The following is a 26,608-nucleotide window of genomic DNA, read 5'->3' on the forward strand; positions in this document are numbered from 1 at the left end:
CTTCCTGGTAATTTTTGATAACAAAATGTTGCTAGTTCTTATTTATGACATTATATTTATGTAAACATAGTTTTATGTATCTACCAGTAATTCTATAGAATTCCCTTGCTGGTGTAAATAATTATTTTGTTGTTTCTGCTAACTTATGAGGTCTTGTTTTTGTGGTGTTTCTAAGCATTATATATGAGTTCATATGTGGTTAATTTTAATCTGTGGAAAATTTAAGGCCCTCATTTTAAGATGCTTTTTTTTTTTTTGGAGAAGATTGTATATTTTTTTCTGCTTAGACTTTTGGGGAATTACTGATCTTAGGGAAACTTATTCCCCCTTTAGGGTCCCAGGTAGTTTCTGGGAAGATCAGATTTAATTTTTTCTCTTGCATAGCCATTGCTGGAAGTGTCAGGTTCAATTCTCCTTCTTGTCTTTCCAGACTAGTTACTGTGTTTGTTTACTTACTTGTTGGTTTATTTGGCTATTTGAAGATTTCTCTTAATTATTAGGAAAGCATTGCTCTGAAAAATATATATATATATATATATATATATATATATATATATATATTTGCTGCAAGATCTAGTTCTACTGAGGAAGTGCCTCAGGGTTATTTAATCTACCAAATGGCTGAAAGTGGAAGTTGCATAGTTTATAGATTTTTTGCCACAGTTTGTGTGTGTGTGTGTGTGTGTGTGTGTGTGTGTGTTTTAGCGTAGAACTGTAAGACTATGGAAATAAATTAGTAAATAATTCAAGTTTTAAAAATAGTACTGCTTTGAAAATACATGGGCTAAAATTCAATTTACCTAATTTTGTATTTCATGTGAAATATGTTGATATCTACTCATTGTAATCTTAGAGTCAATCTATTTTAATGGCAAAAATTATCATGGAACTATTCTTCCAAAGGTAACCATTTAAAATCAGTATAATGCTCTCCATGGGACAGCCATGAGAAAACAACCTACCTATTAGCAACCAGGCTTGCTTACCACACAAAATATACTGTAGTACTTGACTTTTCATTTATTTTAGGAAAACAAAAAATGTATTGAATGCTTTCTGTGTTTCAGGCATGTTCTAAGCTTGGTGGTTAAAAAGGTTAACAACACAAAGTTCATGGCCACACTGTAGTTACATTCCAGTGATGGAAGTCAGATAATATAGAGTAAGCAAACAAATAAATAAATGGACACATTTAGAAATAAGGGCAATGAAGGAAATAAAACGGATTTATATGATACAGAGTGACTTAGAAGGAGTATAACTGACTATTTGGATTGTATTATAAGTGATGGCTTCCCTGAGGAGGTAGAAATTGAGATGCTGACCTCAGAGAGAGGGATTCTAACAAAGGCTCAGCAAGTGCAATGGTCCTGTTGGATAATGGAGCTTAGCATTGGAGGAGGAACAAAAGAATGCCAATCTGACTGCAGCATTGTGATCCACTGTTAAGAGTGTTAAGACATTAAAGAAACAGTCATGAAGGGAGATTTCAAAACCTTAGTAAAGAATTTGGATTATATTTTAAGTGCAGGGAAGGGACCTTAGAGAGTTTCAAGAATATGAGTGATTCTTTATATATTTACATTATTCATGTAATATATATTATATTATAATTCATAATCATAAGTAATATTTAATAATTTTATAATTATATTTCAAAATAGTATAAAATTGTTTAAAATGTATTTATAAATATCTTGTAATTATTATATCAAATTATATCTCATATGAACCTAACACCTAGCAACGAAAATTGTTGAGCAGATGCCAGAGAAGGGAAGGGGTGTTACGAGCTAATTAAAAATCTGAAATGATATCTCTTTATAGATCATTTTCACCAAATAATATATACAGATAAATTATTTCAAGAATTTATTAGCCTATCTTTTTGAATAGTTTTATTTAGGTAAAACTGATATACAATAAACTACACATATTTAAATTGTGCAATTTGAGAAGTTTTGATGTGTACATTTGTGAATTCATCATTACAATGTAATAAGATATTCATTACTCGCAAAAATTTCTTCATGACTTGTTTTAATCCATTTTCTCACTCACCTTTCTAATCCCAGGTTACTACTGATCTGCTAACTTTTACTATTGATTGGTTCTGTGACTATAGATAAGAATTTTATATGAATGGAATCACTCAGTATGTACTCTTTAGTCTGACTTCTTTTGCCCAGCATCCATCCATGTTGTAGCAAGTTCAAGAGATTGTTCCTTTTTTATTGTTGAGTAGTGTTCCATTGGAAGGGTATATCACCATTTGTTTATTCATTCATGTGTTGGACATTTGGATTGTTTTCAGATTTTTGCAATTACAAAAAATATGCTTTTAACATTTGTGTACAAGTCTTTGTATAGACATGTATGTTTATGTCTCTTAAATAAACACATAGGAATAGAATGGCTGGATTATTACTTTTTAAGAAACTGCCAAACTGTTTTCCAAGGTAGTGGTACCATTTTCATTCCCATCAGCAGTGTATGAGAGTTCCACTTCCTCTATAACCCCAACGACACTTGGTATAGGCTGACTTTTTAATTCTTGTCAATCTACTAAGTATGTAGTGATATCTCATTGTTATTTAATTTTTATTTCTTTATTCACTAATGATGTTGATCTTTTTAATGTGCTTATTTGTTATCCATATATCTTCTATGGTTAAACATTTGTTCAAATAATTTCTTTTATGTTGTTTTAATCAATAGGCAATGGTGGCTTAGTATCAGATATTACAATTAAAGAATAATCTTTTTTATTTTTACTTTTTCTCATTCTCTCTTAGCATAATTTATTTATTAACCTATCCATCCATTAACATGACATAAATGGGCAATTACAAAGTTTCAAGCACTGGGGATACATTGAAGAGTGAGACTCTGTACCTGCTCTCAATCAGGAGGTACAAAAAATGTTCATTAAAATCTAATATATGGTCACACATCACTTAATGATTGGGATACATTCTAAGAAATATGTCATAAGGCAATTTTGTTATTATGCGAACATCATAGAGTATACTTACACAAACTTAGATGGTATTGCCTCCTACACAGCTAGGTATGATATAGGCTCTTGCTCCTAGGCTGTCAGCCTGTAAGCATGTTACTATACTCAATACAGTAGACAATTGTAACACAATGGTAATTATTTGTGTATCTAACAATGGAAAATGTACAGTAAAATATGGTGTTATGATCTTATGAGACCACTCTTGTATATGTAGTCCATCGTTTATCAAAACATCGTTATGCAGTGCATAACTGTGATTATAATGTATTCCCTTGGCCTAGTATTTTGTAGTTTATGATTGATTTATGTGGATGCTTCCTATAAGGGAAAAGATTAAGAGATGATGCTGTGCTACATAAGATTCTGCCTCAGCATTCAGAGTTCACACTGCTGTTGGGAAAGAAAACAAAGAGTTGAAAAATATTTAGCAGAAAGTAAGTTTAAAATAGAAAGTATTAAAAATAAGTCCCTATCAATACAGAGGATTTCCTGGAGGCACTGGGACTTTTGGATTTGGGGAATTGATAAGATTTTTTAAGGCTTTTAATCTTTTAATTTAATGTAATTTAATTATTTTTAGAGACAGGGTCTCACTTTGTTGCCCAAGGTGGAGTGCAGTGGTGTGATCTTGGCTCATTGTAGCTTCGGCCTGCTGGGCTCAAGTGATCCTTCCACCTCAGCCTCCTGAGTAACTAGGATGACAGGCACATGCTACCATGCCTGGCTTTGTTTTTGTAGAGATGGGGTCTCACTATGTTATCCAGAGTGATAATATTTTTTTAATACATGAATAATATGAAGAGATATGATTAGTGAGGTGAGGAGCAGCAATATTTAAGTTTTTGAAGAGCAAGAAAATGCTGCGCCATTTGGGCTGACTAGTTTCCTGGGAATCATGAGAGTTCAGGATACATAGTGTTATCCTGACCACAGACATGATAATAAGTGGGTCGTCATCTTATTTCAGATCATAGATGCCTCTGAAAGACTTATTAGTGAAGTATATAATCAGAGGATCTTAATCTTCTCAGAAATCATCATCACCTGTAAATGCATGATCTAAACATTTTTTAATAGCTTAGTGGGATTTTTAGCTACACCAGATTATCATGTAGATTTCCTAACCTCGTTAAGGTACAGTGCTCAGCATAGAAACCAAGACAGGGGACCGAGTTTCCCACTAAAATATTTATTTTTAAACTTACAGATATCTTTACACTCTTGCTCTTAGAATTTTACTTTTTCTTTTGCTTCACCCTGTGATAGCTAAAACAACATTCTGAAATGCTAGGGAAGTACAAACTCTGGCCTCTCAGGGTAGGAAAATTTTTTCATTCTGTGCATGCTCTATGCTGGACTGAATGCTAAGTGCTTTACCTTACAGACTTGCTGGAGAAAAGGAGAATCTACTTTATCTATCAGTTCAGAAAGTCAGAAGACATGGGCTATGTGATCCTAACAATATTTATTCTAACAGAATAGGCTAGGAGATACGGAAGCGTTAAGATGAAGGTCACTCACTCACTAATATATAGGGATTTTTGTTGTTGTTATTTTGTCCTGTTACTTCCCTCTCTCTCTCTCTTTTTTTTCTGGTGATATGATAAAATGTTCCAGTGCTATCAACTCACTACAACAGTAGGACCTTGAAAGAACAAACTACAGAAAGAAATAATTGCTTATAGCTTCCTGTTTTCTGCAATTTCAAATACAGACTTTAAAAAAGATTATAATCAGACAGTATTCTATGGTAGATCAGTATGACAAGGGGTTTCTATTATAATTGATGACAAATGTTCACGCGAAGAAAGAAAGCTTATTACAAGCAACATATTTAATATTTTAAATTAATATATTTTAATTTGATATTTAAATTAATACTGAATTTAATTTAATTTTGAATTATTAATTATAAATTCATACAATAAATTTGTTCATAATACCAAAATAACTAATGCTGGAGGATAAATGAGACAAGTTTAGAAACATATATACAGGCAGATACATACCATGTGATGGAAAATAGATAAAAAACTTCCCAAGGTATGGGAAAATATTATCAATTCATACCCCATGGATTAATTGGATAATATCAGACCAATTCATATCATAGAACAGTAAGTCTTCTCTTAACATAATTGATAGGTTCTTAAAAACTGTGACTTTAATGGAAATGATGTATAAAGAAGTCAATTTAACCATACACTAATTGATATAAACAAGATTTAAGTTCCTGCAGCATATTTTTGGTCACAAAAACATCACCAAACTTCTAAATAAAATCTCTAAGCACTTCTAATATTAAACAATAAAATAAATGTGAGCTATACGTACGTTTAAGAAAGATTAATAAAAACAAGCAAAATCATTATTTACCCAATTATTACAGTTCAGGGTCATGGGTGGCTGTTGTTTATTCCAGCAGCTCAGGGTCCTAGGCAGGAACCAGATCTGGACAGGATGCCATTCTGTCACAGGGCACACTCACACACACACCCCACTCACTCATACTGGGGCAACTTAGACATGCCAATTAACCTAACATGCATATCTTTGGGATTTGGGAAGAAATCATAGTACTTAGAAAAAATCCACGCAGACATGGGGAGAATGTACAAATACCATACAGACAGTAGCCCCTAGTAAGAACCAGTTTTTTCTCATTATAATAAAATGGATGCTGTTCAAGAACCCGTGATAGTTATCTTCTGAAGAGCATAATTTGTCCTGTGACATATCTAAGTCTATGCATATAACTTATTACACAGTTCCAATATATTCCAGGGCACATTCCCCATGAAAGAAATATTCCTTTAAAAATTCCAGTTCTGGGTCTATTACATTTTCAGTGTTGGATAAGATGAGAGTTGGATATGTGATCCAGTTTTAAGTAATTTCCCAGGGTGATGCATATAGGTATTGGCAAAAAGTCTAGAATTCAGGTCTCATGATCCCTACTTTGGTGTTCTTTTCATTACAATACTCCTCTTCCCAACTTCTGTTTAATCCCCATCTCCACTTTTATAATTTCTCCCTACTTGAGCAACAAATAAATTCAATACAGAGTTAAATTTAGCCAAAGGAAGTGCTTGCTATCTGAAAAAATTTGTATTAGTAAAAGCTTAGTTAATGTAAATACATGTAAAACAACAATAAAAATTTTGTTATAAAACCCTCACATACACAATCGTCTTTTGACAGAAATGAAAATAATGTTTAATAGGGAAAGAATAGCCTTTTCAAAAAATGGTGCTGGGGCAACTAAATATCCATGTGCAGAAGAATGAAGTTTGATCTCTACCTCATACCATACACAAAAATTAACTCAAAATGTATTACAGGCCTAAATTTAAGAGCTAGAACCGTAAAACATTTGAAGGAAAACATAACAGTAGGAATCCTCATGATTTTGGGATCTATAGTGGTTTCCTAAATTTGATACCAAAAGCACAAACAATGAAAGAATAGATATATTGTACAATATCAAAATTAAAATTTTGTCCTCTAAAGAACAGTATCATGAAAGTAAAAAAGCTCACTTAGATTCTGGATATTAGCCCTTTGTCAGATTGCAAAAACTTTCTCCCATTCTGTAGGTTGCCTGTTCACTCTGATGGTAGTTTCTTTTGCTGTGCAGAAGCTCTTTAGTTTAATTAGATCCCATTTGTCAATTTTGGCTTTTGTTGCCATTGCTTTTGGTGTTGTAGACATGAAGTCCTTGCCCATGCCTATGTCCTGAATGGTATTGCCTATGTTTTCTTCTAGGGTTTTTATGGTTTTAGGTCTAACGTTTAAGTCTTTCATCCATCTTGAATTAATTTTTGTATAAGGTGTAAGGAAGGGATCCAGTTTCAGCTTTCTACATATGGCGAGCCAGTTTTCCCAGCACCATTTCTTGTTTTTGTCAGGTTTGTCAAGAACTCAAACAAATTTACAAGAAAAAAACAACCCCATCAAAAAGTGGGTGAACGATATGAACAGACACTTCTCAAAAGAAGACATTTATGCAGCCAACAGACACATGAAAAAATGCTCATCATCACTGGCCATCAGATAAATGCTCATCAAAACCACAATGAGATATCATCTCATACCAGTTAGAATGGCAATCATTAAAAAGTCAGGAAACAACAGGTGCTGGAGAGGATGTGGAGAAATAGGAACACTTTTACACTGTTGGTGGGACTGTAAACTAGTTCAACCATTGTGGAAGACAGTGTGGCGATTCCTCAGGGATCTAGAACTAGAAATACCATTTGACCCACCAATCCCATTACTGGGTATATACCCAAAGGAATATAAATCATGCTTCTATAAAGAAACATGCACACGTATGTTTATTGTGGCACTATTCACAATAGCAAAGACTTGGAACCAACCCAAATGTCCAACAAAGATAGACTGGATTAAGAAAATGTGGCACATATACACCATGGAATACTATGCAGCCATAAAAAATGATGAGTTCATGTCCTTTGTAGGGACATGGATGAAGCTGGAAACCATCATTCTCAGCAAACTATCACAAGGACAGAAAACCAAACACCGCATGTTCTTGCTCATAGGTGGGAATTGAACAATGAGAACACATGGACACAGGAAGGGGAACATCACACACTGGGGCCTGTTGTGGGGTGGGGAGAGGGGGAGGAATAGCATGTACCCTAGAACTTAAAGTATAATAAAAAAAATTTTAAAATAAAGGACATCAAAATTGAAAGTCCAAAGCACACACAAAAAAGCTCACTTAACAAGGGAAAATATTTGCAAATCATGTATCTGGTAAGGGAATATGAAAAAGTATGTATTTATAGACATAAATAGTTTTATAAACATGGATAGTTCCATAAACATACTAATATTTAGTGGGATGCTAGCTGCATTCCATTTCATCACTTTCTTTTACTATCAATACAAAAAAAACCTCTAGCTTAACATTCTAATAATTTTAAATTATCCATAATCTAAGGAGCCATAGACAATTTGCCAGCAATTGCCATTTGGAAAGATATAGATAAATCAGTGATTATAACTAGTTTGTATGGTTTGACTCATGTTATTTCCTGTCTCTTTTCTACCTACGTCTCTACCTCCCCTTATCTGTCAGTGGGAAGCTATGGGTATGATAAATGGAAGAGACAAAATGGGAATTTAGCTCATTTTAGCAAAGTAATGAGACTTTCCATTGGTAAACTCCGCTCAATCAAACAGAATATTATTTAAGTTATTGCTATATACATAGTTTATTACTTGCCGATATGTTTGTTTCTTTGAAGTTTGCATGCTTGATCCATTGGAGAACTAAGGAATTAATGAGTGATACATCATTTATTCCATTTTTTAGATAAACATTTTGTGTAGATTACGATAAATTTAAATCTTTAAAGCTGATCTTCTGAGAAATTTCAGTAATTCTTTAGGGACCATTATGTTTGTGAACTCGTAATTATAAAATTACATTTTGTAAATGGTGAAACTCAAGTTTATAAATTTTATGAGTCAAATGCTATAAAGATAGTTTATGTTTGTTTGTAAATTTGTCCTTCAAAATATAACTATGTTGGTCAAGAGAAATAGGGTTTGACTTACCTTACATATGAATTCTTTTTTCAATGACCTTTTCAGGTTTCCTTGAATTAATGGCATTTTATGCAATTTTCTTGTGTTTAGACCTAGGAATTTAAAGGAGTTAAAATTTGAACTTTAAAGGAGGCATCTTAGAAATATTGAAGAGGAAAGGAATTTTCCATGATTACATTTTCATTCCAGTGGGTTTTGGTTTTGCCTAGGAATGATTTTATTTTTTAAATAAAGTACATTCTTTGAATCACATCTTTTGGAATATTTTTCTCATTATAGTGGAGAAGACCTAGTCCTTAATCTTTACTTCTCAACCCAACATGATTCAAATTATTTTATATTCCCCAAACAAAATTGAGGCATTCATGATATAGGTACAACATCACATGGGGCTTGATGTATATAGTTATTTATTCCTTTATTTAAATATAGCCTCATTTGCCACAAGATTTGAGATAACTTTGGACACAGTGTGAAGAACCAGGAATATTAGTAGAATAGAAATACAGACAAGGTAAAAGAAAAATACAAACTTGCTGTCCCAAGGTCAGACATATTCATTATAGTTGGTAGTTGAATTTGGCTCTGAACTTCCTTGCAGTCAAAGTAAGAAAGGGTACTTTGTGTCTTTCATCATGTTCATTGTTATAATATAAAAATATATCCACTGCTAGCTCTTAATTCTCAAAGTAATTTCGCATAGAGAGCTTTACATAGGAACTGGCAAATGATATAGTAATGAATTTTCTGTAGTGACAAATTTCTTTAATTAAAGAAGGCCTAACACTGGAAAACAACTCCAAGAAGATGATTCTGGGTTTCTAAAGTTAATATTATCAAAATTTGTATTCTTAAGGTGATATGGCTTGATCTATGGAAATAATATAGAACATATAGAAGAGTGGCTAGGCTTTAATTTCTACAAATCATCTTTCATAAACCTAATTTATCAGAGGAATCAAAAAAATGTTTATAGCCTGGAGACAGATAAGATACCATAGATAAAAATCTTGATATATTATTGATTCTGGTAAGCTTTAATATTATTTGCAGAAACTACTAGACACTAGCAACCATATTTACCTCCTGGAACTTTTCAGTAGCCAGTTTTGGAAAAAGAATGTGAATATTCAGAAATGTTAAGATGGACTGGCTACTATTCTTTCTCAGATGTTGGATGGCCGTATTGTGGAAATTTGTTCCTTTTTGTAATGAATCATTGTTCTCACAAATTGAATGTGACTAACTTCAATGTGTGTGTCCTTCCATTCAAGGTGTATATCATTTTTAAGGCTTTTGTTTATAAATAGCAGACAATGTGATTCACACCGATTTAAAAATGGAAGTGAATGTATTGGCTTATATGGTAGGCAGAATTCTAAGAAGATATTCTGTGATTCTTAGTTCTCGGTGTATACTGTCTCCTAGTTAATTGGTTAAACTTGAATCTAGGTACTGCTGTGAAAAGATTTTGCAGATATAAATAAGATATCAAATCAATTGACCTTAAAAAATAGGGAGACTATCTGGATAGTAGTCAACTAGTCATATGAGCCTTCTTTTTTTTTTTTCTTTTCTTTTTTTTTTTGAGATGGGAGTCTTGCTCTGAGCCTAGGCTGGAGTGCAGTGGCGCGATCTCGGCTCACTGCAAGCTCCGCCTCCCGGGTTCACGCCATTCTCCTCTCTCAGCCTCCGGAGTAGCTGGGATTACAGGCATGCACCACCACACCCGGCTAATTTTGTATTTTTAGTAGAGACGGGATTTCTCCATGTTGGCCAGGCTGGTCTCGAACTCCAGACCTCAGGTGGTCCGCCCGCCTCGGCCTCCCAAATGAGAGGTGACAGCGTGTTGGCAGTCCTCACAGCCCTCCCTCGCTCTCAGCGCCTCCTCTGCCTGGGTTCCCACTTTGGCGGCACTTGAGGAGCCCTTCAGCCCACCGCTGCACTGTGGGAGCCCCTTTCTGGGCTGGCCAAGGCCGGAGCCCACTCCCTCAGCTTGCAGGGAGGTGTGGAGGGAGAGGCGCCAGCGGGAACCGGGGCTGCGTGGGGTGCTTGTGGGCCAGCTGGAGTTCTAGGTGGGCATGGGCTTGGCGGGCCCCGTACTGGGAGCAGCTGGCCGGCTCTGCCGGCCCCAGGCAATGAGGGACTTAGCACCCGTGCCAGCGGCTGCAGAGGGTGTACTGGGTCCCCCAGCAGTGCCAGCCCAGCGGCACTGCGCTCGATTTCTCGCTGGGCCTTAGCTGCCTTCCTGCAGGGTAGGCCTCGGGACTGCAGCACGCCATGCCTGAGCCTTCCCTGCCTCCATGGGCTCCTGTGCAGCCGGAGCCTCCCCGACGAGCGCCGCCCCCTGCTCCACGGGGCCCAGTCCCATCGACCACCCAAGGGCTGAGGACTGCGAGCGCATGGCGCGGGACTGGCAGGCAGCTCCATCTGCAGCCCAGGTGCGGGATCCACTGGGTGAAGCCAGCTGGCCTCCTGAGTCTGGTGGGGAGGTGGAGAACCTTTATGTCTAGCTCAGGGATTGTAAATACACCAATTGGCACTCTGTATCTAGCTCAAGGTTTGTAAACACACCAATCAGCACCCTGTGTCTAGCTCAGGGTTTGTGAGTGCACCAATTGACCCTCTGTATCTAGCTGCTCTGGTGGGGCCTTGGAGAACCTTTATGTCTAGCTCAGGGATTGTAAATACACCAATGGGCACTCTATATCTAGCTCAAGGTTTGTAAACACACTAATCAGCACCCTGTGTCTAGCTTAGGGTTTGTGAATGCACCAGTCGACACTCTGTATCTATCTGCTCTGGTGGGGCCTTGGAGAACCTTTGCGTCCATACTCTGTATCTAACTGATCTGATGGGGACGTGGAGAACCTTTATGTCTGGCTCAGGGATTGTAAACACACCAATCAGCACCCTGTCAAAACAGACCACTCGGCTCTACCAATCAGCAGGACGTGGGTGGGGCCAGATAAGAGAATAAAAGCAGGCTGCCTGAGCCAGCAGTGGCAACCCGCTGGGGTCCCCTTCCACACGGTGGAAGCTTTGTTCTTTCGCTCTTTGCAATAAATCTTGCTATTGCTCACTCTTTGGGTCCACCCTGCTTTTATGAGCTGTAACACTCACCGCGAAGGTCTGCAGCTTCACTCCTGAAGCCAGCGAGACCACGAGCCCACCAGGAGGAACGAACAACTCCAGACGCGCTGCCTTAAGAGCTGTAACACTCACCGCGAAGGTCTGCAGCTTCACTCCTGAGCCAGCGGGACCACGAACCCACCAGAAGGAGGAAACTCCGAACACATCTGAACATCAGAAGGAACAAACTCCAGGCACGCCACCTTAAGAGCTGTAACACTCACCATGAGGGTCCGCAGCTTCATTCTTGAAGTCAGTGAGACGAAGAACCCACCGGATTCCGGACACACGAAGTGCTGGGATTACAGGCATGAGCCACCGCCTCTGACCCTCATATGAGCCTTTTAAAAGTTTTTTCTCTGCCTGGTTGCAGACAAGGAAGTTAGTGATGAGTCACAAGAAAGATTTCAGGCAAAACTGCCCTCTTGAATATGGAGGGGCCATCTGGCAAAGAATGCAGGCAGTGTCTGTGAGCTGAGAGAAATTCCTATCTGATAGCCAGCAAGGAAATAGGGACCTCTTTCCTACAACCACAAGGAGCTGAATCCTGCCAGCAACAAGAATGAACTTCTTGTTGATGAAATGCATTTTTTTCCTAGAGTTTACAGAGAATTCCTCAGCCTAGTGAGAGCCTTGATTTCAGCCTTGCTATTTACTGAGTATGATGTTTATGCTGAATTTTTGATCTACAGAACTGTGAGCTTATAAATGGGTATTGTTTGAAGCCACTGTTTGTGGTAATTTGTTAAGCAGTAATGGAAATCCAACACAGCCGCATCAAAGAAAATTATAGTGATAGGATGATTTTTCAATGCAATTTATAAGAGTTCTGGCTCCTTTTCTCTGAAATTCTCATGCCTATGTCCCCATGTTTTCCTCTTGGGGGAAAACTGGCTGTGGGAGCTCTGGTTTCAAATCCATATACTACACTTCCAGAAGTAAAGAAATAGCCTTTTCCTTTATTCAGCACATATTCCCCAAGTCACCTTGATGATTCAGACTGGTCAAACATGTTAGAAACCTGGCACTGGATTAAAGAGGCAACATTGGAAGCCACATTTTGAAAAGGCCACTTGAGTGAGCTCGTATCAAATTTTATACAAAATTTTCCATCCCTCCACCCACCTCCATGCAGATAAAAGCAGTTCTTATGAGCGGAGCCTGTTTGTATTTACTAACTCCATAATAACGGGAGAATTATGCTTCCCACCTACACTTCCACATAGAGTTAAGTAAGTAGAATGCCTAGATTTTCTATTTCCAGGAAAGTACAAGGATTTTATTTCAAATACTTGGCTCTAGCCTTTTCTAATTTCTTTACTCATTAAGGGTAAACTTCCAAAGTGTGTTCATTTCAGATTAAAATCAGACTTTAGTCCTTTCTAGTCTTCAATGGCAACCTTTATTCTCCCCAAATTATAGACCATTTAGTTTACTAGATATTCTGTGCAGACTATGTGTTTGTTTGTTTGTTGGTAAATCACAAGCATTGGATTCTCAGGCTAATATTCTGCATGAGGTTTCTGTATCTCTGTATTTTATTATAGTGCATGGAACATTTCAAGCTAAACATACGAATTTTTGTTTGTTTGTTTTTGAGAAAATCTCTCTCTGTTGCCCAAGCTGAAGTGCAGTGGTGGGATCTCAGCTCACTGCAACCTCTGCATCCTGGGTTCAAGCGATTCTCTTGCCTCAGCCTCCCAAGTAGCTGGGACTACAGGCGCATGCCACCACACCTGGCTAATTTTTGTGTTTTTAGTAGAGACGGGGTTTCACAGGCTTGTCTCGAACTCCTGACCTTATGATCTGCCCACCTCGGCCTCCCAAAGTGCTGGGATTACAGGAGTGGGCCACTGCGCCCTGGCCTAACATATAAATTTCTTTTGCAGATCTGATTGACTTCTTTCTCACCCTTGTCCCCAAACATAAACTCATTATTAGCTAGACTGGATGAGTTATTGATTCTCAATATAATCTTAAAACTAGTTTGAGAACCTAGGTTTGTCTGAATGGTATCTTGATAGATTATTTAATAATTTCTAATGGGATAAATAAGGGTATGTCTGGCTTCTCTTCTTAATGTATCCTAATGCTATGATAATAATTTCAAGAAAGGTCTACTCATATGTTCCCTATTAACAGTCTCACTTCTCCTCTTTTTTTTTTTTCTTTTTGAGACAGAGTCTTGCTCTGTCACCCAGGCTGGAGTGCAGTGGCGTGATCTCGGCTCACTGCAAGCCCCACCTCCTGGGTTCACGCCATTCTCCTGCCTCAGCCTCCCAAGTAACTGGGACTTCAGGCGCCTGCCACCAGGCCCGGCTAATTTTTGTTCATTTAGTAGAGGTGGGGTTTCACCATTGTAGCCAGGATGGTCTCGATCTCCTGACTTCATGATCCACCCGCCTCAGCCTCCCAAAGTGCTGGGATTACAGGCGTGAGCTACCGCACTCGGCCTCACTTCTCCTCTTAACCCAGCAATATTTCATGTAAAAGAAGAAGATATCCCTTTGATTTTAGAACAATTAAAATTTTTTTATCTTTAATATTTTGGTGTATTTGTTTCTTTTTATTTATTTATGTATTTTTAATTATACTTTAAGTTTTAGGGTACGTGTGCACAATGTGCAGGTTAGTTACGTATGTATACATGTGTCATGTTGGTGTGCTGCACCCATTAAATCATCATTTAACATTAGGTATATCTCCTAATGCTATCCCTCCCCACTCCCCCCACCCCACAACAGGCCCCGGTGTGTGATGTTCCCCTTCCTGTGTCCATGTGTTCTCATTTTTCATTTCCCACCTATGAGCAAGAACATGCAGTGTTTGGTTTTCTGTCCTTGTGATAGTTTGCTGAGAATGATGGTTCCCAGCTTCATCCATGTCCCTACAAAGGACATGAACTCATCATTTTTTATGGCTGCATAGTATTCCATATGTGCCACATTTTCTTAATCCAGTCTATCTTTGTTGGACATTTGGGTTGGTTCCAAGTCTTTGCTATTGTGAATAGTGCCACAATAAACATACGTGTGCATGTGTCTTTATAGCAACATGATTTATAATCCTTTGGGTATATACCCAGTAATGGGATTGGTGGGTCAAATGGTATTTCTAGTTCTAGATCCCTGAGGAATCACCACACTGTCTTCCACAATGATTGAACTAGTTTATAGTCCCACCAACAGTGTAAAAGTGTTCCTCTTTCTCCACATCCTCTCCAGCACCTGTTGTTTCCTGACTTTTTAATGATTGCCATTCTAACTGGTGTGAGATGATATCTCATTGTGGTTTTGATGAGCATTTATCTGATGGCCAGTGATGATGAGCATTTTTTCATGTGTCTGTTGGCTGCATAAATGTCTTCTTTTGAGAAGTGTCTGTTCATATCGTTCACCCACTTGTTGATGGGGTTGTTTGTTTTTTTCTTGTAAATTTGTTTGAGTTCATTGTAGATTCTGGATATTAGCCCTTTGTCAGATGAGTAGATTGCAAAAATTTTCTCCCATTCTGTAGTTTGCCTGTTCGCTCTGATGGTAGTTTCTTTTGCTGTGCAGAAGCTCTTTAATTTAATTAGATCCCATTTGTCAATTTTAGCTTTTGTTGCCATTGCTTTTGGTGTTTTAGACATGAAGTCCTTGCCCATGCCTATGTCCTGAATGGTATTGCCTATGTTTTCTTCTAGGGTTTTTATGGTTTTAGGTCTAACATTTAAGTCTTTAATCCATCTTGAATTAACTTTCGTATAAGGTGTAAAGAAGGGATCCAGTTTCAGCTTTCTATATATGGCTAGCCAGTTTTCCCAGCACCATTTATTAAATAGGGAATCCTTTCCCCACTCCTTATTTTTGTCAGGTTTGTCAAAGATCAGGTAGTTGTAGATATGTGGCATTATTTCTGAGGGCTCTGTTCTGTTCCATTGGTCTTTATCTCTGTTTTGGTACCAGTACAATGCTGTTTTGGTTACTGTAGCTTTGTAGTATAGGTTGAAGTCAGGTAGCATGATGCCTCCAGCTTTGTTCTTTTGGCTTAGGATTGACTTGGTGATGTGGGCTCTTTTTTGGTTCCATGTGAACTTTAAAGTAGTTTTTTCCAATTCTGTGAAGAAAGTCATTGGTAGCTTGATGGGGATGCCAGTGAATCTATAAATTACCTTGGGCAGTATGGCCATTTTCACGATATTGATTCTTCCTACCCATGAGCATGGAATGTTCTTCCATTTGTTTGTATCCTCTTTTATTTCATTGAGCAGTGGTTTGTAGTTCTCCTTGAAGAGGTCCTTCACATCCCTTGTAAGTTGGATTCCTAGGTATTTTATTTTCTTTGAAGCAATTGTGAAGGGGAGTTCACTCATGATTTGGCTCTCTGTTTGTCTGTTATTGGTGTATAGGAATGCTTGTGAGTTTGGCACATTGATTTTGTATCCTGAGACTTTGCTGAAGTTGCTTATCAGCTTAAGGAGGTTTTGGGCTGAGACAATGGGGTTTTCTAGATATACAATCATGTCATCTGCAAACAGTGACAATTTGACTTCCTCTTTTCCTAATTGAATATCCTTTATTTCCTTCTCCTGCCTGATTGCCCTGGCCAGAACTTCCAACACTTTGTTGAATAGGAGTGGTGAGAGAGGGCATCCCTGTCTTGTGCCAGTTTTCAAAGGGAATGCTTCCAGTTTTTGTCCATTCAGTATGATATTGGCTGTGGGTTTGTCATAGATAGCTCTTATTATTTTGAGATACGTCCCATCAATACCTAATTTATGGAGAGTTTTTAGCATGAAGTATTGTTGAATTTTGTCAAAGGCCTTTTCTGCATTTATTGAGATAATCATTTGACAATTTTTAGGGTAAAAAACTGGAAATGGCCCTTAGTAGTCAATCGGCTTTTATACATGATTGCTGCCTAGACAAAAAGATTTAAGATAAATCTATCCAAATCAAAATCAATTCTGGAAACTGTTTTTCAATATATCACCTAGTTATACCTTCCAACTATTTTTTTAGGCTAGTTCTTTTAGATATCTAGGCACATATTTTACAATCAGTTTATTTTAGAGGGTTCATCAGAGGTTATATTGCATAAGGTTAGAAATTGTATGGGTACAATATTGTATATATGTTAATTATATGTGCTTCCAATGTTTTACCAGACAGATTAAAATAATCAGTATTACTTATCCATTAATGGAACAAGCCCAGGATTCATTTCTTAAGATAATACTGGTGGTAGACTCACATATTTTCTTAACTTATCCCTGGGCTTAGATTGAGAAGCCTATTTAAATATGGGTAGGCATTCTCACATTTCGCTGGAGAATGGGTTTCCTCTTTTCAATCTTGCTGTCAGTGGAACATATTAAATCTGTCTGTCATTTACAGCCAATAATCAGCAAAAGCCCAGTTTCAAGAAATGCTGTTTACAATTCAGGACTAAGTCAAATGGTTATAGAAAGCATTCTTACACTGCGTTGTTTGGGGTCTTTCCCAATCCTTTAAGGATGAATGTGTTAGAAGGTATTATACTAAATAGACTTAAAAAACATGTTACTGTACTTACTTTGTATCTGGGATAGAGGGGTGGTGTGGGGTGAGTGTGTGTTGGATAAAACTTTTCACACCAGGCTTATTACAGGTATTTCTCTAGGTTTCAGTTCTAGGAATATCTGCAATTTTCCTAAGCAACTGGTGTGTTTTATTTTTTGTAGAATATGAATGGCATAATTCATTACATTTTTTTCTTTCCTTTGATTGCTAAAATGCTCAGAGTCTAATTTTTTGTTCTCCTCTTGTTTGCATGCCTCTTACTTTCAATAGTTTACCAGTTTTAGTCCTAGCATTTGACAGTTTCTACTTTTATTCTTCCTGTGACTCCATTTACTCATTCACTTTTTATCTCATCATGTAGAATATCCTTAACAAATAGAATATCCTTAATTATATCATCCTCTATTGGGAAAGATCATATTCTCTGATGAAGGGCACAGCTCTAGAAGCACTATCCATTGACAGGTAAGTCAGGAAGGCATACCTGTTTGACCAGTCAGATCAGCCAACTAACCAGATATGCATGTATCTAAGGAAGACTACTATCACATCTAGTACTCATATTTGTTTGCTTATTTTGTTTTGTTTTGTTTTTCCACCAAAGAGGGCTAGTCTCACACCCTTTAAATAATGAGGCCTTTATACAGGGTTCCAAATATGATAATATGCAATTTTGGTGTTCCAAATTAATACAGTCTCTATCAGTAAAAGAGAAACTCTCATTTTTGTTACATTTTTAGGTTTATATAGTATAAATATATAGCAACTAAAATTTAGGTGCCTGCATTTTTCATTGCATTATAATAGTGGGGAATACATTAATAGAATCATTTTCCACCTTAGGGCTTTACAAAAAAAATTCCAGGCTAAGACTAAAAAAAATAGACCCTGTCCCAGTTCCATGTGATTATAACCTCTGTGTGTACAGTCTGGGTATGTGTGTATATACATATATATCTACACACACCTACACACATATATACTATAATGTATATAAAATCTCCATAGAAGATTCTAATGTAGAGTTCGGTATGAAAAATACTTTGTTAGTAATGTATTATTATATTAACATATAATCAATATGTTATTGAAAGCCTAGCTCCAGAAGACAGCTTCATTACTGAATTGTTGAAGAAAAAATACTAGTAGTTCTCTGCATAGTTGAGACATATTAATATTCTCTAAGACACAAGTAAAGAAAATAAGTGTAGAATTTTTGAATGGTTTTTTTCCCAAAGACCTTGTTTTGTATAGAAACAGAGAAAACTGCAGTACATTTGTTTTTGTAATATGGGAGTTGAAAATGACTTTTTTTCCTCAATGTTCTGAAAACCCAGACTGTTTAAGACGATATCTTTAGAACTGAGATTTTACTTTCTGAATACTGATCTGAAGAGTTTCGTGGTAAGAAAAGGGAGAAAAGAGAACGGATCTTAAAGCATCATCTACTTCTCTCTTCCTGGTGACTCTCTATTTTTTTTAATTGTGTCGATTCCCAGAGAGACTCATTATAAAGCTGAGATTGAGGGAAGTAATTAATTCAGGAAGGTTGATATTGGTTTTCATGCATCGGAGACTTTCAGTTTGTCTGCTGAAGTGTGAAAATAATGCTGTGGACTGCAAAATAGGAGGGAAAAGCGTCATGCCGATCTTTTTGTACACATCTAACTACACATTTTAAAATATCTTCCATTTGTAAGAAAACCAATCTTAATTAGAAGAAGACTGGAAAAAGATCAAGTACTTAATCCTTCAGTTTAGTAGGCCAAATGTGTGCTTTCAGAGACCCATGACAATAGGTGCCTAAGATTTTTTTCTTACAATTCTAGACTGTAGTCTCAGTATAGTAATTACATTTTAAGGATCTATATTTCATGTATCATTAGCAACTGCCTCTTTGAAATGATTTCAAATGCTCATGATTTCCTTCTAGAATATTAAACATCTAGTAAGAAATGATGCTTAAGAGCATTTCCTTGTACATTTAGGAATTGTATTTTTTTTTTCTCCTGAGTCCATTGATATATGTGCAATTCACTTTTAAAAATACCTTTTACAAGAAGTTTCCTCCTTGGCCGGGCATGGTGGCTCATGCCTGTAATCCCAGTGCTTTGGGAAGCTGAGGCGGGCAGATCACCTGAAGTCAGGAGTTCAAGACTAGCCTGACCAACATGGTGAAACCCCCATCTCTCCTAAAAATACAAAAAAACTTGTCAGGCATGTTGGGAGGTGCCTGTAATCCCAGCTACTTGGGAGGCTGAAGCAGAAGAATCGCTTGAACCGCGGAGGTGGAGGTTGCAGGGAGCACTCCAGCCTGGGTGATAAGAGCGATATTGCGTCTCAAAAAAACAAACAAACAAACAAAAAACGAAGCAAAAAGGAAATCTCCTCCTTTAATGATAAGATATGCCATTGAAAAATTCTGCAAAGAAGCATTCTATTTTTGGGGCTTATTTATCTTTCCCATTTTTTATCTGGATGTAAGATCACATATTATTTAAATGTTTACAATTATTTTAACAATTCATATCATTGACCTTGATTGAAGACCATTCTGCAAGTAATGTATTTGAGATTATTACAAAAGATAAAATAGGAGGTTACAGTCATGATCTGTACAACTCAAAATGAAATCATAGACAGGTAGAACTAAGAGTTCATACCTTCATTATTTTATTGACACAGAAGCTGAGAGTCAGAGAGGTGAAATCATGGTAACGGAGCAATTAATAGCAGAACTAGGATGAGAAACCATCTTCCAAAAAGTAGAAGAAAAGAACCTAACTTTTATTGTGTCCAATTTTTGCCCTAGGAGACTGACATTGTTCTCTCTACTTAACAAGATAAGGAAACTGAGGTCCAGAGAGGTTAAGCAACTTACCTAAGGTTCCCAGGATGGTGAATTTCAGAATTTGGATTAGATCCATTGTCTATATCCAGGGCTATATCTTCCCAAAGCCTACAAAATAGCAATTCTCTTCCAATCACAGTACTTGCAGCTCCCTTCACTCGGCACAAATATCAGTAGAAGGCAACAAATGATATTCTTTTAGGCAATAGTATTAAATAAGTCAGCAGATTATAATACTTGGATCCAATGAGAGCAGTAAGAAGTTACAGGAAAGAAAATCACTGGAAAAAAAATGCAATCTTTTTTCCTTTAAAAAAATCTTTTCCTGCTTCTGGTTGTTCTTGAAGCCATTCTGTACAGGGAATAATAACCATCTATACCTGAGAAATCTCTGATGTTATCACTCCATAGACTGTTGCTGCACATGAAGATGACTTCTCATTAAGAAAGGTGGTTTATATTCACCATGCTTCATTTGCTCTAACATCCTGTAATTTATTGAAAATAATTTTATAAAAATGTTAAAACTCATATTTAAAAATATTCAGGCTATTTGAGAAATTAACATTTGTACCACCTCTCTCATACAGATGGCACTAGGTAACATTAATAGTTGACATGCATCAACTTTCTTTTGAAAAATATCCCATCTCTTTATACTTTTATGTGAAAAAATATAGAGGTCAGAAACATATTCTGTTTGTAAATGGCCATATGCAGGTTTGCTTTTTCTTTAAGCCATAAGTTTATTACAATTGTGATTTTCAAAGTTGTAGGTTTTCTTGATTTCAAAAGAGGTATATAACTTTAATGCCTATGTGTTACAAGTTCATAAGTTCTTATATTTCCTATATTTTGTAAATGAAGGACTTAGCAACCAAGAAGTTTGTGACTAACAAAGATTTCACGAGTATAACTCAAGTATACTCCCTAATATTAGCATGCAAGTGTTGTTAGTATATATCATGACTTTTTGTTCAATCTTTTGATTATTTGTTCACTTTTAATTTTAACTGTAAACACAGGAGACAAAGAAAGAAGCAATATCCTCCGGAATTTGAGATGTTTGAAGCAATATTACATTTAGACAATAGAGTGTATGTTAATACATTTTGTCAGTAAAGCTGACTGAATTTGGCAGTAAACTTATTTATTTATTTATTTTTGAGACGGAGTCTTGCTCTGTTGCCAGCCTGGAGTGGAGTGCCAGCCTGGAGCGATCTTGGCTCACTGCAACATCTGCCTACCAGGTTCAAGCGATTCTCCTGCCTCAGCCTCCCGAGTAGCTGGGACTACAGGCATGCGCCACCACGCCCAACTAATTTTTGTATTTTTAGTAGAGACGGGGTTTCACCATGTTGGCCAGGATGATCTCGCTCTCTTGACCTCGTGATTAACACGCCTCGGCCTCCTGAAGTGCTGGGATTACAGGCATGACCCACCGCTCCCTGCCTAAGCAGTAATCTTATTAAAAATATCAAGAAATAATTTGATTTATGAAGGACAATCCAGTTTTTATTTTACTTCAAACAAGGGATTATTTACACTTTAATAAAAGTGGAAACTTTTATTAAAGTAACTTTTAAAATGTAATTTATTTTTTAAAGGCATAGTATTGGTTTATTATCTTTTTAAAAATAGATTTCAATATATTTGTGAATTTTTAAGAGGAAAAGACACTGACATGGCCATTAATTAAACATTTCTTAGTAACAAAAGTAATAACTAATTTATTTTGCATAATGATATGTAATCTAGGATAAATCAGTCCTATGTACATTATATGATAGCTATATAGAGAGATATAGCTACAGATATGAATATAAAAACAAAAATATTGATGGAAAAGTACTTTGTTATAATTTAGACAACTGTTAGTATAAATTTATATAACACCATGTATTGTAAAGACTGAGACAAAATAGAACATTTTGCAATGAAAGCTATGGAACTAAGATTTGGGAACTCAACCATGAGATGTTTATTTATCAGCAATATGTAAATGAAAAAAAATTATCGTTACAAAAGTGGGCATTGGGAATGCAGATGGGACAGCTGTTGTTCCTTAATTGTGACTAGATTAATAAAATGCAGTTTTTACAATCCATTTAAAACATCACTAGGGAATACATTTTACTACCAGTTTGGGTATCCTTTGGTTAATAAATTCTTGCCGTTCAAATGTAAGTATTTGGCTTCAAATCCCAGATACAAATTTATTAAAAGTTGTAATAGTTCTTAGAGACCATAAAATGAAATGAAGTGCACAAAATGTGTGTTTCCGGTGCTTGACTTTAAAACGATTTTTTACATGACTAATTTCAATATTTTCAACTTCAGCAGACTGTTGTTGAATTTAAATGATTATTAAATATTGAACCAGACATACTGATAGAGATAATATATCATTTTTGAGTAAAGTTTTCTCTCAGTTTCTTGGTAGTGTTTTTAATAATAAAATAAGATGAGTGCCCTATATTAACGTTATGCTAATAATTATGAATTCAATATTTAGGTGAAATAGGCTGTAACTTTAAATCCGAGTTATAATAAAGCATAGTTAGTGTATTTAATATTAAGAGCTATGTGAAATATTCTGCTGAAGCATTTTTAAGAGGTGATAAAAATACACTAATTTTTAATGAAAGCATTTGGAATATGACAGTGAGTATTTCTACATTTAGCATTATTCTACTAGATATTTCCTTTCATCAAATAAGCAAATGGAAGAGACTGCTTAAAATTTATGTTAGTGAATAGGCTACCCTCCTGAAAATTCAGCTTTATTGCCAGTGAGGTGAAGACTGTGACGCAGCGAGGCAAGAGCACAGTGGACAAAACCCTGAATTCCGTAATTTTGAATGGCGACTGTCCTTAAAGGAAGATATGGCTCCTTGTTGGCATTTCTCTTATCTTAATAAAATAACGTTTGTGTCTGAATAAAATAAGTTTTGTGGTATGGAGGAGAGCTCGAAGCAGCAGAATTCTCACTGAAACAACTGTGTAAGCTAATGACTGTCTACCAGAGTTCCATGGATGTTGACAGAAAACAAAAGAATCCTGGCTTTACTCACAGGAAAAGCAGAAACCAGATTAGTTGTGCTGGTTCTCCCAGCCCAGAATACCGCAGGGTCACGTGGAGCACCAGCTGGAGTGTGCAAGGGTGATTGGTATTCCTCTGGAAAAGTAACCTGAACTCAGGAGATCCACTGCTTTTACAGCCATCAGTAAGGAAGACTGATTTTTGACTAGAGGGGTGCAAGACGCATTTCAGGACTACCTAGTACATTCAGTCAGGTGTTACCTTACTGCCCAGAGTTCCAGTTTCATCAACAATCCTGAAAAATGGCGTGATTGAAACAACAGCCAAGACCAAGAGCTCAGCAAGATGGTGGGAGCAAAAGAAGCCTATGGTGGACTGCTTTCCCACACTTTTCTCTTTCTTTAGTTATTTAGGGCCCTTTCCCATTTTTCTTATTTACCTGTAACAGTATCTCCTCCATCACTCAATCCAATCCCATCCTCTAGAAAGTCAAATCCTCCATGTTCCTGGAAATGCTGTAGTCCCAACTCATGTTTGTCCTTTTTCTCTTTGGCGCATGAAGGTATGGGTTGGTTTACGGAATGCTTTTCATTTCCTGAGAGGCCCAGTATATTGCTAATACCCATTGTACCATTTCATTTCCTTCTTTCCAAGGAACTTGAATTTTTTAAAATAAAATTATCCTAGTTTAACTCTCTTATTGCTTAAATAAAGAGTGATTAATAAGGTAGGGTGGGCTGGGTGTGGTTGCTCACGCCTATAATCCCAGCAATTTGGGAGGCCAAGACAGGTGGATCACATGGTCAGGAGTTCAAGACCAGCCTGGCCAAGATGGTGAAACCCCGTCTCTACTAAAAATACCAAAAATTAGCTGGGCGCTGTGGCAGGTGCCTGTAATTCCAGCTACTTGGGAGACTGAGGCAGGAGAATTGCTTGAACTCAGAGGGCGGAGGTTGCAGTGAGCCGAGATCGTGCCACTGCATTCTAGCCTGGGCGATAGAGTGAGACTCCATCTCAAAATAAATAAATTAATTAATTAAATAAGGTAGGATGGAAATATTTAAAAATCGTTAATAGAATCAATTGGCATATGCAAATATAATGAAACAAAATGTAGTTAAAATTGTTTCTTTGGCTTTAAATTTAAAAACAACATAATTACCTTGTTTTTAAAATCACCAATTCAGTAAATTAAGTAGCAGGATCCTTGGTCTGAGGTCATCTGTGACTCTAAAGACAAATTTGACTGGTTTACATGGCTAGCAGATACCATCTTTTTTACGTTATTAATTCATGGCTGTATTCTGTGTAAAGTCAGTGCCTTGTTGAAAAGTCTTCCTAAAACAGACATACATGTATTTAATACTTTTTTTCACGGTGAAGAAAATAAAAAATAAATTCCATATTGTAGTCAGAGACAGAGAGACTGAATCATTATCTTCTGATTTTATGTTAAGTGGACTGAGGGAAATTGAATGGACATCATATTTAAAGTTTTGCCTCTTAAAAATTGCCTGCCCGTGATTAAGTTAATTCACCTTTCTGAGCCTATTTCCTAATCTATGAAACTGGAATGATACTAAATATTTCATGGGACTATGATGATAACATTTGATGATTTGTTGCAATTTCTGTCAAGCTTCTAACACCCAACCTACTTGGTGTTTAATAAATGGTGACTGTTATTATTGAAACGATCCAACAAATTAGAAAATATTAAAGGGAATAGAAATGCCCAGATAGGGCTGGGCGTGGTGGCTCACACCTGCAATCCCAGCACTTTGGGATGCCGAGGTGGGCAGATCACAAGGTCAGGAGATCCAGACCATCCTGGCTAACATGGTGAAACCCCGTCTCTGCTAAAAATACAAAACAATTAGCCGGCCATGGTGGCGGGCGCCTGTAGTCCCAGCTGCTTGGAAGGCTGAGGCAGGAGAATGGCCTGAAACCGGGAGGCGGAGCTTGCAGTGAACAGAGATTGCGCCACTGCTCTCCAGCCTGGGCAACAGGGCGAGACTCCGTCTCAAAAAAAAAAAAAAAAAAAAAAAGCCTAGATAGAAGTACAACTTAAACTATACTGGAGGTTTTTAGGATTTATGGTAAAATGAGAAGGTGGAAAAATATTAGTTTTTATAAGTTGATCTATAATAAATTAAAGGCTTGGCCACTATTAGTATGTATGGTCATTGTGTAAATGTGCGATCCCTTGATGAGGTCTTTGAGCAAATATATATGTGTTTGTTTGTAAGTTTTTTTGAGTCTTAGAAGAAATTCCCTTAAAATAATGGGATTTCTATTTGGAGATGACTATTTTGCTGTGATGATTTATTTCTCCATGTTATTCTCTAAGACTGACTACATCCCTTGTGACACTAAAATTCTGAGGAAATAATCTATTACAAAGTAAACTAAAATATGAAAGTCTTGCTCAAATAAAAATCATGCCCTGTAGAGTTTCAGTTAAGAGTTACTAATTAAGAATTATCCTTTTAGAAATTCACCTCCTGCAGAGCAAGGTTGAATTTCTCAGTTTGGTTATAGATGAGCATATATCTAAAGATATGCCATATGCTGGGTAAACTTATGTGCTTTTATATTTTGAAATAGACTTCATGTTAAATAATTGGGTAATTTTGAGATAATCTCTAAAAACTCTGTAACTTTTGAATGGTTTAGTAAACAAATATTGGTAGACTAATATGGTAATCCCATGTTTATATTTATATGTATTTTGCTTTTTTAGGAGAATATTGCTATTTTAGGAATAGGGAAGTAAGAGACTGGAAAATATTTGAGTTTTGAAATAATACTCCAGATAGAAAGGGATTTAGAAAAGTCATATTTAATGCACTTAGTGTAAGCTCCCTAGGGATAGAGAGTTTTTATATTAGATTTATTTATTGCATATAGTAAACATTCAGCATATACTTATTGATTATATTTTATTTGCTATCTGCAACCATTGAATACACTATGTTTTAAATAATTACCACAGCATCTATATGATACTTCTGATGGAATGGTAGATCTATTTTGCACTAAATTTCCACTATTAGATCTGTCATGTCTAAATGGTAGAGTGTATACTATAAATGGATTATGTATTATATCATTTTTAGTGCTTCTTTAAATGTGACAAGTTTGAGAATTACTTAGGGACGTTTTTCAAAAACACAGAGTCTGGAGCCCACATATTCAGATTCTGTTTGTGGTGAGACCAGGAACCTGACTTTTCAAAAAAATCTAGAGTTGATTCATGGAGGTAGTTTCAGCATACACTGAGAAGCACTGCCTTTCAATATTTGAATAGTGACATTTACTAAATTCTAATATGTTTTCTCACCCCCCAAAGGAACATGTATTGGATTAACTCCATCTTGGTAAGACATGTCCCTTGTAGGTACTCTTCTAGTTCCACTTCCCATAGTGGAAAGCTT

At 36.5% G+C, this 26,608-nt stretch overlaps 1 protein-coding gene across 15 annotated transcripts in view; it reads left to right on the forward strand.

Moving 5' to 3' along the window:
- NAALADL2 (N-acetylated alpha-linked acidic dipeptidase like 2) overlaps positions 1–26,608 on the forward strand; it is a 1,372,789-nt gene that overhangs the window by 264,236 nt on the left and 1,081,945 nt on the right. The window lies entirely within an intron of this gene.

This window comes from Pongo pygmaeus, chromosome 2 (assembly GCF_028885625.2).
Source record: "Pongo pygmaeus isolate AG05252 chromosome 2, NHGRI_mPonPyg2-v2.0_pri, whole genome shotgun sequence".
Lineage (NCBI taxonomy): Eukaryota > Metazoa > Chordata > Mammalia > Primates > Hominidae > Pongo > Pongo pygmaeus.